Genomic DNA, 14,780 nt, shown 5'->3' with positions numbered 1-14,780 from the left:
ACCCACAAATCACCCAGGCGGACATTCAACAGTGGTAAACCATTGGCGTCACATATCGCTGCGCTCAAAATGGACACCTACAGACAAAACAACACCACATTGGACAATTCAAACAACACACCCACAGTACCCACAACCCTTTACCATTAAAAACTATTGCCAGCAGAGAGACACCAAGACCACAGATACAACCAGAGCCACACACTATACACACCTATACACCACTCACACGCCCCACATCACACACCTCAACACATTACCCAACACACCCTCATCTACACACCTCACACAACACCCATGGCACCACAAAGACACCCCTGCTTCACAGAGGAGAAGCTAAGGGTCATGATGGAGGAAATCATCAGGGTACAGCCATAGCTGTTTGAAGCACAGGTGCAGCAGATATTGATAGCTAGGAAGATGGAGCTGTGGTGGAGAATTGTGAACAGGGTCAACGCCGTTGGACAGCTCCCAAGACCTAGGGATGACATCAGGAAGAGTTGGAATGACCTACAGAGGAAGGTACGTTCCATTGCAGCAAGACATCAGCTCGCTGTACCGAGGACTGGCGGTGGACCCCTACCTCCTACCCCACAACTAACAGCATGGGAGGAGCAAGTCTTGGCAATCCTGCATCCTGAGGGCCTGGCCGGAGTAGGAGGAGGACTGGACTCTGGTAAGTCAACTCTCTACTACTACTACCCCCATACCTGCATGCCATCACATACCCCCACCCTCACTCCCATCACTTCACTCCATCCCACACACCCCACCATCACATCTCACTCATCCCAATGCCAAGCCCTGCATGCTCCAACAATGCATGAACACCACTCACAGCCCTGCATGGACAATCATCACTAAAGCATGAGCACCATAGAGAACTAACAATCCCACCATACACTAACACACACAAGTGAAAGCTGCCAGGGCAAATACAACCAAAGAGGGCAAGCCACGGATGCACAATATGTCAGACACAGAAAACATAGCACATCATTTACATCCCCACAGGTACCCCAGCCAATGTCACCAGAGAGGAGGTGCCCGAACTGAAGAGGCCACAGTGATGACAGCAACTCTGGTCTTCAGGATCTGGATGACCAACCTGGCCCATCAGGGACCACTGGACAGCCGGTTACCCAGGCCCAGTCACACGCAACCACAGAGCCTCCCCCATCCGGAAACACCACCACAGCACCCACCCAGCGTACCCATACCTCTGTCTCCCAGGACACGTCAATCAGCAGTTTGTCCACCTCTACAGGAACCCCAGGCCAAACCTCATACCCAAGACAATCAGGGACCTGGGGTCAGTGGCAGTGGGCACACAGTTCAGGGGACAGAGGCACAGGCTAACAGGGAAACTGGGTGGAGTTCTGTGTGCCAGGGGGAGGACAGGCCCAGGGAACCGACTCTCCAGTAGGCACTTGCAGAGATCCTGGGAGCATATCAACATACTCAGGACACAATGGGCCAGATCCTGGACAATGTGCAGGAGAACAGGCGGCTGCGGTAGGGACAGTACCAGGGGATCAGGGAGGTCTTTCAGGCCATTAACAACACCCTGATCTCCATAGCAGGGGTGCTGGCAGACATGGCCCACATTATGAGAGAGGCAGTCACACAACACCAGGCCCTTGCCACTAGCCAGACATCTAAACAGCCTTCCACCTCTGCTGCTGCTAGTGGACAGGAGGCCCCGCCACAGGACTCACAGGCCACCAGCACCCCTCCCCCTGCAGAAGGAGAACCACCCCGCACACGTTCCCTGCGATGCAGACAGAAGCGAGAGACACTTGTCAAGATTAAATTAGACTCTCCTGATTGTCACCCTTGTGTACCACTCAGTCACCTTGTCCACCTTGAACTGACATTGCTCCCCTTCCTATGTCCCCTTGGACAATACACCTGTGCTACAAACAGACTGGAACAATACGCTGGACTTTCCTCCATCATCACACCAGCCCATTGCACTTGCCCCTCAATATTTTAGCACTTCAATGAACACCCTTGGAAAAAAATAAGTTTGGAGTATGTCAAATTTTGTATTAATTGAAACAGGCACAAACATTGGAATTCAACTGTACAAAAAATGAGCATAGATTAATCACCTGTACCTGGCTGCAGTGATCACACCAGGAGTGTATGTCAGGTGATCAACATCTGCAAAATGAATTGCCAGAGGGTACAGTAAGTGGGCATAGAAGTTGGAAATAACAGCATGGCAGTGTAGCAGAAATTCTAACAAATGTCATTGAAATATGAAGTAACACTGTCTTACCTGGGTGTCATTGGAAGTATTGCCTGATCACTAATGTTCTGTTGTCCTCATCCTCATCCAATGCCTCCTCATACTCACTGTCCACAGGGTCCACTGCTGGCACAAGGGCATCTCCAGCCTCCTCCTCATGAAGAAAAGGGACATGGCCTCTCAGGGCAAGGTTGTGTAATACGCAGCATGCCACTACTATCTGTCAGACCTTATAATACAAAAACGAAGTGGTTAATGCCATGAAATTTTGCACATCCAATTCAATTCATGAGAACAGTTGTAGGAAAATTCACTTATAAATAGGCGGGTGGAAAGGGGTGCCAGCCTGGTGTGACACCCAACCACCAGGGGTGTCGGGGCGCTGATCGGGGAGTCAATCAGACCTAAACAATATTAATATAAACCAGGGTACACCGATGTAGTCCAAATGTGTATGTCCAAGTGGAGAAGTAAGTTCAAAGTCCAAAAAACACTGGTATTTGATTGGTCGAGGTTTATTCATTTGAATAGGTAGTGCATCCAACAAACAGCCAACACGTGTTTCGTCACATTGACTTTATCAAGGCTGTAGATCAAATAAGCAAAAAAAAACAATGATTACAGGCGATTTTTGTAAAATAAAATAAAACAGGACATGAAAAATAGCGAGAGATTATGGTGATAATCATGTCCTCTAGTAAAAAGAAAAGTAACAGTGTGAAAGATAGTAGTATTGTGAAGCTACAGTGTTAGGTACATAACAGTGTAAAGGAAAAAGATCATAGAACATGCCGATGTGAAAGTGATATAGTTGGTAGACATAAATGTATTAAGTAAGAATGTTGTTGTAGTAATGGTGCCACCAAAAACCAAGTGAAGAGTTAAAAGCATTCAGAAGGAATTTAGTAAACATACCTAAGGACATGTTGTTTAGAAGAAACAGTTCAGGCAATGGAATTGTTATAGTTTCAGAAGCCGATTCAAAGTTGTCTTTTATCGAGTACGTCTATATGTTATGACCATGATAAGCCTAAAGAGAAAAATTAGAAAGGGAGAGGAGAGGTCTGAGAGTTGTCAGAGTTGATACGCAAAATGGTGTATATGTATAGTATTTACTTTATTAAGGGGGTGTGTATATAAAAATACATTGGTCATTCTGGGGGGATTGCCTAGATGGTAAGCACCATAAATGCCTAGAAGCTAACCAGTATGAGGAGTATAGAACTGAAAAAAGTAAGAAATTCTTCAAGGGTAAAAGTCAACATGAGGTAAAATTCCGATCATAACAAAAAAAACAGTACAGAAAAGGGACATGCGACTCACAGAGAAATCAAGGGGTAAAAATCAAATGGCTAAATATAACATTACCAGTATCTTCGGATTTAACCAGGAGCATTATCTGATATGTATATCGCTTTTGGGAGGCTATTTGTGAAAGTGAGCATTGGGGACGGTAGCCAAAGCAAAAAGAGTCCAACAGGACTGAAACCAACAAACATTAACTGTTGTTGGAACAAACTAAGCACTTGTGAAAGAGAGGATTGTAATCCTCATCTTAATTGGATGTGTGATAACCAATGTCTCTGGATGTAACTAGGGGCATTAGCTGGTATGTCTATCGCTCTTGAAGGATTAGTAATGAGAAAGAGCGGCGGCGGCGGTGGCCAAAGCAAAAGAGTCCGAAGAAGGCTAGAGGCCAACAGACATTGACTATTCATGGAAAAAACTGAAGCACTTGTGAAAGAGAGGATTATAATCCTCATCTTTACGAGTGGGGCTGTAACCCAAACAAGAGCAATTTTAAAATGCTTCATCGAGAAGCGGCATGGCGTCTAGGAAAGGAAACTAAACGGCAAATTATGCCGTATGTATGCAGAGTATAAAAGCAAGATTATCCTCATTATCAAGGTAATAGCGGAAGGATGCTCACCTTTTTAGTGGTGTCCTGTGTCAGTATGGCTGGTATTGATCGTATTCCGTATGCGTATACGTAAGTATGCCATTTAAATAAACATTTCAAAATAGAAGAGGGACTCGCCAAAATGAATTAGAAGGAGAGAGAAATGGGCGCCATCTTTGAGTGGGTTGATCAATAGAACAGAGTAAGAATGATATTTTTTATCAGAAAATGAATGAAGTAAGAGAGAAAGCATACAATGAATGCTACAAGAGAAGTGAATACATAATTGCTAGTAATGATACGTGAGGTAAATGGTCACAAGAAACCTAGTAACACAGAAAAAGCCAAAAGCACCAATGACAATAAATGATCAATAAGCAACAATCATATTAATAAGCAAGGAATGTATAACAGAAGTCTGATCTATGTCATACAGAGAACAAATGGGCACAAACTTTATACATATACATGTACTTTAAATAATATAGAATACACAATTGAATTTTGTATTGGGTATATGAGAAAAGATGTATGTAAGACCTACTATGTGTACTCCCTTGCAAGCAGAGTCGCATGTAGGATGCATGTGGGAGAGAGGGTTTGGGTGCTAATGTCAGCATGCAAAGTTATTAATTAAAGAAAGACGTGTAGATCTTTTTCAATATCAAGACCCTCCTCCACAGCCCTAAGTTTGATGATCCAATTGTTTTCTAGACGTCTCAGAGTTAGGGTTTTGTTGCCCCCCGTGGTGAGGTATTCACAATGTCTATACCATGTGCGATGATAACTTAGATTTCACATTGTCCATGAGCTGTGTTATAGTGTGTAGCAAAAGGATAGTTGGTAGTGTTTGTACAAATGACCCTGACATGTTCTTGGATTCTCTCCTTTAATGATGTAATGGTGCTGCCAACATAGATGCGACTGCATATGCATACGAGGCAGTAGACAACAAATTTGGTATTGCAGTTGATAAACTTGTGAATTTTGTACAGTGACTGAGTATTGTATTGGAAACTAACCATTGTGTCTTTTATGTAGCAGCATATGTTGCAATAGCCACATTTATAGTAGCCATTAGGTGGTTTAGGTAACCATGTATCAGTTATGTCAGGTGGTGTGAAGCTGTGACACAAAGAGTCCCGTAGTGTGCTGCCTCTGCTATAAGTGATACTTGGTCTGTTGGTAAGGCCCTTTTTAAGTGTATTGTCTGCTAGTAAAAAAGGCCAGTGTTTATGTACAATTTGGAGATCTGTGAACGTAGAGCGTTGTGTGTAGTAATTAAGGATAGCTTATTGTAAGTCTTATCTTTTTTAGGGGTTGTCAGTAAATCTAAGTGTTGCGTATTCTTACTTCTGTTGCTAGCCTTATGTAAAATGTTTTGGTGGTAACTCCTCTGTAAGAAACATAGTTTCATTTGATTAAGTTCTTCCAGGAAAACATTATCCTCACTGCAGTTGCATCTGATCCTAGTGCTTTCGCCAAAGGGGATGGCTCTAATTTGTGCAGTGGGATGAGAACTAGTGGCATGCAATAAGGCATTGCAGGCTGTTGGTTTTCTGTAATGCTTAGAGCAGATATTGCTTTGCTTAATGTACAGAGTAAGGTCTAAAAAGTTTACTGCTGTTGTACTGTATTTATGTGAGAAGTTTATGTTGTTTGTGTTGGTATTCAAGTGTTGGAAAAATAGGTAATGGAGAGATACGTCAACTGACCAAAAGAGGAGAATGTCGTCAATATACTTCACCCAGTATAGAATGTGTTGTGTCAGATCCAAAGGGCATTCTTTCCACAGATGTATTGTTTTGAAGTAACCCATATATAGGTTTGCAAAGGATGGTGAGAATTTTGCCACCATGGCTACTCCTTGTGTCTGGAGATATCAAGTACCGGTATGTAAAAAAAAATTGTTGTCTAAGACAGTTTCAATAAAGTCTGACAGCATGTTAGAGTGTTCATAGAATATGGTGTCCTGTGTGTCTAAGAAGTGTTGTGTGGCAACCATGCACTTTGTTCTAGGAATGCTGGTGTATAATGCTGTAACATCTAAGGTTACTTAAAAGTGACCCTCTGTCCATTCAAAATCACTGATCTTACACAAAAGATCTTTGGTGTCTTTAATGTAAGAGGGTAGATTATTGACAAAAGGTCAGACCTTCTTGGGTGAGTAGCACAGGGATCCACTTGTTAGATAGAGGCACGGGAACCTGGACTTCAGGAGGCCAAAGGTCCTTTCTATTATCCTTCTGGTTCGCCCATGGGCCTCATTATAATGTTCTTCTGCCCTTGTCCTGGCATTTCTCACAGGGGTCAGCAGCCAGGATAGGTTGGGAAAACCAGAGACACCTGCAAATTTTCAGGGACAACATTTAGCCACACACTATCCCATATGGCCCACACCTTACCCATACACCAACATATACTGGGTGGGAACCAGGGCTCGCCTATTAGCCACACCCTGTGCCTCTGTAGTTGGGCCATCACAGTTGGGATGCTGCTATTCCTCAGGACAAATGCATCATGCACCGACCCGGGATACTTAGCATTGACGTGGGAGATGTACTGGTCTGCCAAGCACACCATCTATACATTCATAGAGTGGAAGCTCTTACGATTTTTGAACGCCTGTTCATTCTGGTGGGGGGGACAAATGCAATATGTGTTCCATCAATCGCCCCAATTATGTTGGGAATATGTCCCATTGCATAGAACTCGGCCTTAACTGTCGCCAAATCTTTAACCTGGGGAAATACAATGTAACTGCACATGTGTTTAATCAGGGCAGACAACACTCGTGTTATCACTATTGAGAACATTGGCTATGACATTCCTGCTGCCAAGCCCACTGTCACTTGGACAGAACCAGCTGCCAGGAAATGGAGCACCGATAGAACTTGCACAAGAGGGGGGATCCCCGTGGGATGACGGATGGCTGATGTCAGGTCAGGCTCCAATTGGACACACAGCTCTATGATTGTGGAACTGTCAAGTCTATAGGTGAGGATAATGTGCCTGTCCTCCATGGTTGCATCTGTACACGGGCGTATGTCTCCATCTCCTATTCATCCGCAACAGTAGCAATCTATGGGGCAAAAGAGTGAGGAGCCGGTCACAAACTGAACAATGGAGATACAACATAACTTTGCATGCTGTTAACTAGTAATTGTTAAGTGTTATTTGTCCAGTATGTCCTAATTTCACGTGTGACGCAGCAAGTTTCCAGAGCCTGACCCCCCCCCCCTTCAAATGGCATCTGCCTGTCCTGTGTGGAGGGACAGGTGGAAGTGAGGTAATTCTGCTGATGTTGTGTGCCGTTGCAGGAGGCGGTCGGGAACCGCTGTGAAACTCCTCATTGGTTAACATTGGGCCCTATGGGGTACAGTGGCCCATGGTGATCTACGCCGGTGGTGACAGTATGCACCGCCGTGGACGTGACCACCATTTTCTATCATATTCCTCACTTGCTACCTGATCTTCAACAGTAGAGGACATACACTGCATTTGCTGCTGTGACCTGTGTCTAGAACCTGCCATGGCCCATGTGACTGGGGAAAGAGCCTTCACTTCAGTGGTGTTAGAGAGACTGGTGGATGGGGTCCTAAACCAGTGCGGACTGCTGTATTGGCCTCCAGACCATCAGGTGAGTACATTGTGGGCACGATGCATGTGGCATGAATGCATGGAGTGGTGTGTGAGAAGGCCTCGTGTAAGGGGGGTTGGTGGATGTCCTCTGGGTGGTGTATTGGTTGTGTGCTGGTCCATGTGTGTGTAAATGGTGATTTGAAGGGGTATGGTGGGCCATAAGTGTAACAGGCAGGACTTTTTGACCAATTCCATTTTCCTGTGTGTATTGCCTCTTCAGGTCAGCGCCCATCAAAAGAAGGGTATATGGCGTGCCATCGCCAAGGACGTGCAGATCCTGGGGGTCCACGGCAGGCGGAGCACCCACTGTTGAAAATGGTGGGAGGACCTGAGATGCTGGGCACGGAAGACGGCGGTGACCCAGCTGGGGATAGCCTCCCAACCAGGAAGGGGTGCCTGTTGAACCCTGACCCCCCCTTAATGCCCCCATACTAGAGGTGGCCTATCCTGAGCTGGATGGGTGCTTGAGGGTATCACAGCAGCCACAAGGAAGTGAGTACAGTGCCCTTTATTACAACTTACGCATGGTAGGGTGGTATCTGGGTGGGGAATGTGTATTAGTGGGTGCCCTAAAGCCAGACAGTGCAGCGTAGGTCCCTTGGGGGCTAGGGTTCAGAAACGAAAATCTTGCAACCTAGCTCGTAGGCATCCACTACTGGTCAGGGCTGCATGGGTCCCAGGTGTGCTGCATTTGGCGGTGTGTGCCCCTTCCCATGCCTTCGCTGCTAACCTTTTCTCTGGTAGTGCTATGGCATATTGCGTAGGGCTGTTCCCTGTGTATGAGGGTGCTGTGTACGCCTACGGTGGTGTTGGTGCAGCCATTGACCAAGTGTATCCTTTGTCTCTTCCCTCCCTTTATGTTTTGTCACCTTGTCATTATGTGCATTAGCGTCATTTGACGAAGGAGCAGAGGCACCGGCGATGGAGGGAGCTGCATCCCACAGGACCCAGGAGGCAGAGTCCACCGTCGGTGAGGGCACCATTGGGACGGAGGGCGAGGGGAGTATCATGGCGGAGACTGGAGGGAACAGTTCTGACACAGATACCTCTACCGATGGAAGCTCCCTGGTGGTGGCGGACACCACTGTAACCACCCTAGCTACAGGTACAGCCGCTACCCCCATACCAGCACCTCCCTCCCAGCAGCCCCTCATCGAGTTGCCTGTGCTTGCTCACCCAGGAGTGTAGGCATATCCTTCAGCCCAGGCACCTCAGGCCCTGCCCCAGTGAGCCCTGCTGCCCTGAGTGAGGAAGCTATTGACCTCCTGAGATCCATCTCTGTAGGGCAATCAACCATTGTGAATACCATCCAGGGACTGGCAGCCCAGATGCAACAGACTAATGCATTCCTGGAGGGCATTCACACTGGCTTGGCGGCCCAACAGAGATCGATCCAGGTTCTGGCCTCCTCTCTCATGGCAGCCATTGCCCCTGTTTCCATCCTCCCCACTCCAGCTTCCTCTTCCAGTCCCATTCTCCTCAACCCCAACCCATCCCAAGCAAACAGGCAGATGAGCAGGCAAACAAGAAAACTCACAAGAGTGGTAGAGGCAAACACAAGCACCACACTTCATCCCACAGGCACTCACACAAACACCACCCAGATGGAGACACACCAACATCCACTATTTCCACTGTCTCCCCCTCCTCCTCCTCCACCTCCCTCCCAGTTCCGTCTAAACTCACACCTGCATGCACTACATCATCATCCACTACCAGCATCATTACCACACCAAGCAGAACACACACCTCATTGGCAGACACCACCAGAACAGCCATGCAAACGTCCCCTGTGTCCTCTCCACTGTGTCTGCCCCCCCTCCTAAGGTACACAAACGCAAGCACTCAGGCACCCAACAGCCATCCACCTCACAACAGCATCCAGCCCATGCACCTGCACACAAAATCAGCAGACACCTCCAACAACCACTCCCTCTTCCTCCACTCCCATTCCTTCTCCTTCTTCCCGCCCCATTGTCCCTACAAAACTGTTCCTATCCACCATTTACCTTACCCCCCTCACCCCCATGTCTGCACATATGGGCAGGGTAGGAAAAACCCAGGCAAGCACCTCAGCCACCCAGTCCACGGGCCCAGTCGTCACAACACCCACTCGTGGTGGAAAAGGATCCAGGCAACATGTCCTGAAGGTGAAGCAGCCTGCACCAGGCAGCCTCAAGGAAAATGAGCCTGCCCCAGCTGCCAGAAAGAGCAAGGAGCCTGCCCCAACAGGCAAGAAGGTAAAGGAGCCTGCCCCAGCTGCCAGGAAGACAAAGGAGCCTGCCCCAGCAGGCAAGAAGGTAAAGGAGTCTCCCCAGCTGCCAGGAAGACAATGGAGCCTGCAGCAGCTGCTAAGAAGGGAAAGGAGCCTGCCCCAGCTGCCAGAAAAAGCAAGGAGCCTGCACCAGCAGACAGGAAGAGCAAGGGGCCTGGGGCAGGAACTGTGATGGAGCTCCCACCACCAACCATGGTTGAGCAGCCGTCCGAGGTTGCCGGGGATGGGCAGGAGCCTCCCCCCAGCAGCACCACCACCACCAGTGAGCAGATGTCCGAGGTTGCAGGGGATGGGCAGGAGCCTCCCCCCACCAGCACCACCACCACCAGTGAGCAGGCGTCCGAGGTTGCAGAGAATGGGCAGGATACTCCCTCCCCAGCAGCACCACCACCACCAGTGAGCAGCCATCTGAGGTTGCAGGGGATGGGCAGGAGCCTCCCCCACCAGCAGCACCACCACCTCCAGTGAGCAGCTGTCACTGTTGGCAGACGGTATGTAATCCTGCCTCCTTAGGCTGCTGTGCGGCCTGCCCCCTGCAAATCCAGTGGGTATGACACCCACCTGAGAGACTGTGACCTTGCACTCCCCAGGATCAAGATCACAAGGCACGATGTCCCCTCCAGAACCAGTGGGTAAGACACCCACTTCCCCAAGACTACCCAGGATCAAGAGCCCAGGGCGCGATGCCCCCTCCAGAACCAGTGGGAAAGTCACCCACCTGAGAGACTGTGGCGTTGCACTGCCCGGGACCAAGCACAGGGCATGTTGCCCCCTCCAGAACCAGTGGGCAAGTCACCCACCTGAGAGACTGTGGCCTTGCAATCCCCAGGACCAAGCACAGGGCATGTTTACCCCTCCAGAACCAGTGGGCAAGTCACCTACCAGAGAGACTGTGGACTTGCACTCCCCAGGACCAAGCAGAGGGCATATTGCCCCCTCCAGAGCAAGTGAGCAAGTCACCCACTCAGGAGGCTGTGGCCTTGCACTCCCCGGACCAAGCAGAGGGCATGTTGCCCCCCCCCCAGAGCAAGTGGGCAAGTCACCCACTCGAGAGACTGTGGCCTTGCACTCCCCAGGACCAAGCACAGGGCATGTTGCCCCCTCCAGAACCAATGGTCTTGTTCCATCTCCCGGCTAAGGTGCCCCCGTCCCCCGCCCCCCTGACGTGCTTGCCTATTTACCATATGATGCCCCTGCAGTGTTCTCTCCATGTTGATGCAGGTGACATGTGTGGCCTTGGACTTTGGCGTGTGGCCATGTGGCCTACGAACATTGTGGACTGGGCTGTGTCCCTTTTTCTGTACATATGTATATATCTATTCTCTTGCCTAACTTATTTTTCTTGATCTGTTCATATCATTACATTCCCTTTTTCGCAATTATTTTGTCCTTGCATTATTCATCTGAGTTACGGGGTACAAATGCTTTAGCAATGCAGCTGATTGTGTATATGGTGTTGGGGGGTGGTGCATGTGTGTTTCACTGTCATTTTCCACCCTCCCTCCCTTGTGTGCTAGGCAGCTGTACTCACCGTCATCTTCTTCTCCGGCATTGGTGTTCGTGGTGGAGCAGCACATAGAAAATCATGGGGAACACATGCAGGTCGGGCTCCATGGTGGCGTGGTTGTTCCCTGTGTCTTCAATGGTGAGTCCTTTCCCTTCTGAGTTCAGTTTCCGCCAGGCTTTTGATGTCGTTGGTACCGCCCCAGAAAAGGTGGCAGACTGCAGTGTCTTCATATGGTGGGCGGAACATTGACTTCCGCCTGGCTGTAGGCTGCTGTTTCCGCCCTGGCAGTTGGTGTGGTACATCAGCTGTCTATCGGCGATCTTTCCGCCATGGTCATAATTTGGCAGTAGTTACCGCCAGCCTGTTGACGGTATTACCGCCACTTTAACACTGACCGCCAGGGTCGTGATGAGGGCCTTTGTCTCTAGAGTTCATAGAAACATACACACTCTTACGTAGGGATCTTTTCTCAGAACATCAGCTGTTTTATTATAAAAACACTTCTATGTCCCATACAGGTTAGAGGGAGATTCCAGCTAGATGACCATGGCTGATTGCTGAAAGCTTCACTACAGCTGCTTATGTAGACTACAGGCCTCTTGCTCAGGTATGAGGGATGATGTCTTCCCAGGGGAGCCTGAAGGGCAGAACTAGAGCGAGCTTAACATGCTGTGCTCTAGGTAGGAATTATTTTAATGACTCTAGTGACATTATGGTAGCGGTATTTTTATGCTTTACTCTCCTCGTCACTATTTTATTCCTGTCATGCTTTATTGTCCTGGTTAGTACAGTACATGCTTTATTATCTAAGATGCAGTTGAAACTGATGCGATCTGAGTGACCATGATTTCCATGAGGAACAAATTGTGTCATGCCCTCAGCTGCCCAATCATCCCTACTCTTGGGTGGAGATGAGGCACTGCTCGTTGGCCAGAGCAAAACCCGGATTAGTGCGACAGGTTCCACATGTAGTGGGTTACACTCAGTCCCCCACAATGCAAGTGATTCTGCCGCTCAAATCCAGTAGTCTTATTAGAATAATGAGAGCCTATGCGACAATAGGAAAAGCCATGTGAACCAAACTAGAAACCCAAAGAATTTGACTGAAAACAGGTAAATGATGCAGGACATAGAGAAACATGAAATAAACTCTTAGCTCCATCTACCAACTAATGTGATGAGACACAAAGAGTCAAACAAATAGTAAAGATAGCCAACCGGAAGCAACAAGTTTCAACAAGGTAAACTGACAACTGCAAAAATTAAAGCTGTCAAAATGGAAAAGCCCCTTTTCTAACACCTGAAAACTCAGCCAAATAATTTTGATAATTGGCAAGAAAAGGCATGATCATGGATTAGGGAGGAAGTTCAAATTAAATTCCTCTTCATTTTTTAGGTCAAGAGTTAGTTGGCTTGGGGGGGCGCTGTCAAAGCCCAGCTCACCTGAGTCCTTGTTCAGTTCTGATGGAGGTTGAAGACAATCCGACCCCACCCTGAAACTGCTTGTTCCAGCACACTAGTTTTTAAAACAGTGCACTAAGAACAGAAGCTCAAGGGAAGGGGGGAAGTGGATAAAATAAAATAAAGAGACAACGCCGTTCTTGCGTTTCCACTGTTGAAGTGCTGCACAAATCTGCGGCCCTCTCTGACTTCTGTAGAAACTGGTGCCTAATGAAACATAAACAAAGAACAGATAAGTACAACCTATTCCTAACTGGGTTCCTGACTATCCCTTTATTTATTAGAAATTTTCTTCTAAAAGTACCTCTTGGATCCTGGTCTCTAGTTTCCAGGTTTGGAATGTGTTACTGCTCTGGGATGTGCTTTCTATTACTCTAAAGCTTCTAAAACATTAAACAAATACCATTATCAGAATTACCAATATCAAACATTCATCTTAATATAACTAAAGCCTAAATTCCCAATAGCAGACTCACTTTTCCCATATTTCCAGAATCTTTTATAAAACAAATACTGTACTTTTACGTCAAAATACAGCATGTAATTTGTGCAAGTCCTTGATTTACTGTTTGCCTTGCTGTTAATGGTTTCCACGGTTCGATTCTTAAAAGTTCCATAAAAAATGTTTGCTTCACAAAGTTCCGCAAAGTATTCTTGTAACAAAGAGTTTGAATCACAATGTTCGTGGAAGGTATCTTGTTTCCAGAAATTGTTGTCAAAGTTCTTTCATGTAATAAAAGTTTTGCACTTACTTGTTGCTGGCAAGAGATACTGATCAGTCTAACCTTGTCTTCTTTCTCTTTTGCAGGTTGCTTGTAGGAGAGAGGCTGAGGCAAGGAGGAACCGGAAATCGGAAGAAGGAAGAGCCAGCAGCTGCGCCCATTGAAGCCAATGAAAGTCTGTAGAGAGCAGGAGTGCCAGCGCCGAGGGATCTGTCCTCAGGTAAGCGGGAGGTAGACGAGCACAAGCACTGGGTGAGGCTCGGGGGCTGCCTTTTATAGACAGGGATAGGTGTGGTCCTCACATGCTGCACATGTTCTTGAAAGGTGTGCAGAGCTGGGTGTGGTTTGAAGAGCTGGGTGTGGTCCTCACATGCTGCACATGTTCTTGAAAGGTGTGCAGAGTTTCAGTTATTATGCAAATGAGTTAAATTAACACATGGCCTAGAGAGGAGTGTTTTAAAGAAGCCTTGGTAAAAGCAAGGCCCAATGTGTAAACAAAACAGCACATTAAACAACATACACAGAAGCCTAGGGGGGGGGAAGGTGAGATAACAAGAAAGGCTTTCCATAGTAAGTTTAAAAGGGAGCTATTACAGAACCCACTAGTGCAGTGAGAGGGGACATGCTCTTTGCTGTGCACAAACCCTAACAGTTGCCCCCCTCAAAGGCCCTCCTACAGGACGGGGTTTTCCTGGATTTTTTAAATAAAACCATCTAATCAGCTGTGGGGCATGTACATATGATGCTGGTTCCCATGAATTCTCAGATTCATCATATCCTTTCCATTCTACTAAATAAAACAGACGTCCACTAATTCTTTTTGAGTCTTTTATGCTTTTCACTTCATATTCTAGATTTCCCTTAATTGGTATGGGTGGAGGTGGTGGTTCAGGTCGGGTTTTTGGATTGTCCGGCTTAAGCAAGGACACATGGAATGTAGTATGTACTGGATATTCTTTTGGTAAATCTAATTTTACTGTTACCGGGTTTACTATGGCAGTTATACTAAAGGGTCCAAT

Source organism: Pleurodeles waltl, chromosome 1_2 (genome assembly GCF_031143425.1).
Source record: "Pleurodeles waltl isolate 20211129_DDA chromosome 1_2, aPleWal1.hap1.20221129, whole genome shotgun sequence".
Classification (NCBI taxonomy): Eukaryota; Metazoa; Chordata; class Amphibia; order Caudata; family Salamandridae; genus Pleurodeles; species Pleurodeles waltl.
The sequence above is the reverse complement of the archived record's forward strand: the minus strand, read 5'-3'. Positions refer to the sequence as shown.